The sequence below is a fragment of the Monoraphidium neglectum genome (assembly GCF_000611645.1).
Source record: "Monoraphidium neglectum strain SAG 48.87 unplaced genomic scaffold scaffold00340, whole genome shotgun sequence".
Lineage (NCBI taxonomy): Eukaryota > Viridiplantae > Chlorophyta > Chlorophyceae > Sphaeropleales > Selenastraceae > Monoraphidium > Monoraphidium neglectum.
Window position 1 is genome coordinate 29,331 of NW_014013288.1, and position 2,470 is coordinate 31,800.

A 2,470-nucleotide genomic window follows, 5' to 3' on the forward strand; every position below is an offset into this window, starting at 1 on the left:
ATATCCATCAGGCTGACTACCGGCGGCAGCTTCCCCCCGGCCTGCCGCACCAGGACGCAACAAGGCTCTGCATGGAGGCGTGGAGGACTGGGCTGGGCGACATGAGGGTGCGCCTTGCTCTCATATGTGGTCACCCTCAACTCTGTATGCATTTGTGTGTGGGCGAGTGTGAACTGTGCATGTACACACGTGTAGGTAGCTTTGTGTGTCGTGTGTTGAGGGCCTGAACGCCTCGACATTGCCCTTGCGAATCCCTTGCCGCCCCACAATGCGGCCGCTGCACCGTGTCCCGCCGTTGTCAAGTGCACGACGCGGTCACAAGCCACTGAGCTCCACGCCCCTCTCTATCCCTCCCCTCTCTCTCTTTCCCCCTCTCTTTCCCCCCTCTGCCCTCTCTTTCTGTGTTGTCTGTCTGTCCACCCTGCGCGGCAACACACACTTCAGCACTCAAGCACCCACCTCGCAGCCGCTCACGCTCGCCCCTGCTTTCCACAGGCGCCGTATGAGGAGCTTGCGCGACGCGGCAGGCAGCACTGGAGCGACCCTAGCGCAGCGTACCGGACGCCGCAGTCACCAGGTGCTGAGGAGACGGCGGCCGCCCTCGCGCGCTCCGCCACGCCGCCGTCACTGCACTTATCGCCACGGCAGCTTGGCATCTGCGTGCCGTCGTCGCCGCTGGCGCCGCCAGCCTCTGTTCAGCGGCATCTCTTGGACTGTTGCCAGCCGGCAGTATTGGGGCCGGCGGTCGGGAGCTCTGCCGGCGGTGTTGGCGGCGGCGAGGACCCCGGCGTGTCCCACGCACAGGGATTGGCCCAACGCGGTCAGGAGAACGGCGCCGGCCGGGACGTGCATACGGGTGGCCGGCCCTGTGCGGAAGCGGTGGCCATGCAGGAGAACGTGGAGCTTGGGGTACCCGTGCTGCAGCAGCAGCATGATGAGCAGGAACAGCAGCAGCACCTGCTGCAGCACCTACTGCAGCAGCACCTGCCACAGCAGCAGCAGCAGCAGCAGCAGCAGCAGCCGCAGCCGGCTGCAGCAGAGCAGGTGCAGGCACCGGCGTCGCCGCCCCTGCAAGGGCAGCAGGAACAGGAGCAGCAGCAGCAGCAGCAGCAGCAGCAGCAGCAGCAGCAGCAGCAGGAGCATGCTCCAGTGTTTCATGAGACGCCAGGGCCGCAGCGGCAGGTGCACCGGCAGCAGCAGCAGGAGGAGCAGCAGCAGCAGCTGCCGGCTGCAGCAGAGTGGGTGCAGACACCGTCATCGCCGCCGCCGCAAGCGCAGCAGGGACAGGAGCAACAGCAGCAGCAGCAGCAGCAGCAGGAGCATGCTCCAGTGTTTCATAAGACGCCAGGGCCGCAGCGGCAGGCGCACCGGCAGCAGCAGCAGCAGCAGCAGCAGCAGCAGCAGCGGCCGCCGGCACAGCTGTCACCACAGTGGCCACAGAATCCAGCGCTGGCGGCCCCTGCGCAACACCAGCGGCCGCGGCAGCAAGTGCAGGCGCAGCCAGAGCCTGATGCCCCCGCCCCCTCACCGCAGCCGCAGCAGCGACAAGGACAGCAGGAGCAGCAGCAGCAGCAGCAGCAGCAGCAGCAGCACCAGCAGCACCACCAGCAGCAGCAGCAGCAGCAGCAGCAGCAACAGCAGCAGCAGCAGCAGCAGCAGCAGCAGGGATCTGGGGTGTGCTCCCCTGACTCTTGTCAGGTGCAGGAGATGGCACAAGTGTCACAACAGCAGCAACAGCAGCAGTGGCAGCCGCACACGTTAGTACACATGCCGCCGCTCCTGGGCTTGAGCGGCATGCAGGGCCTCAACGCCGCCAGCTGCGCGCTGCCGTACCCGCTGCCTGGCGGGATGCTCCTGCCGCCGCCGCTGTTCCCCACCTCGCCGGGCGCCGCCCCCATGCCGCTCGATCCGGCCGCCTTCCTCCCCACGCACTGGGCGTTTGCGCCGCCGCCGCTGCAGCCGGCGCCGTCGTTTGCGGGCCCGGGTCGGGCCCTGTGTGACGGCGAGATACAGGCGGCCCTTGACACAGGCTTGGACATGAGGGCGGCGCGGGCGGCGCTGGCGGCGCTGTACGATGCAGACGCGTTTGACCTGCTGCTCGACGCGTGGCGCGGCGACTCCGCGCGCGCGCGTGACGCGGTCCGCGCGTGGCGGGCGCACATTGCAGGCGCGGGGGCGTTTTGTTGTCGGCGGAAGGGGCGCGGCGGGGCGCGGGACGTGCTGCAACGTGGGGCACGACGACGACTGACTGTCACACGTGCACACGCAAGCACTTGTACATGAGCGAGCGCGCAACGCGCGCTCACACGCACGCACACTTACACACACTTACACACACTTACACACACACACACACACACACACACACACACAATTATCCCCTCAAGTTGACACTTCCTTGAATTCCTCGACCAGGATGGTGCACGTTGGCTCACCCCCAATAACGACACGCAGCTGCGCTCCCCTGTCC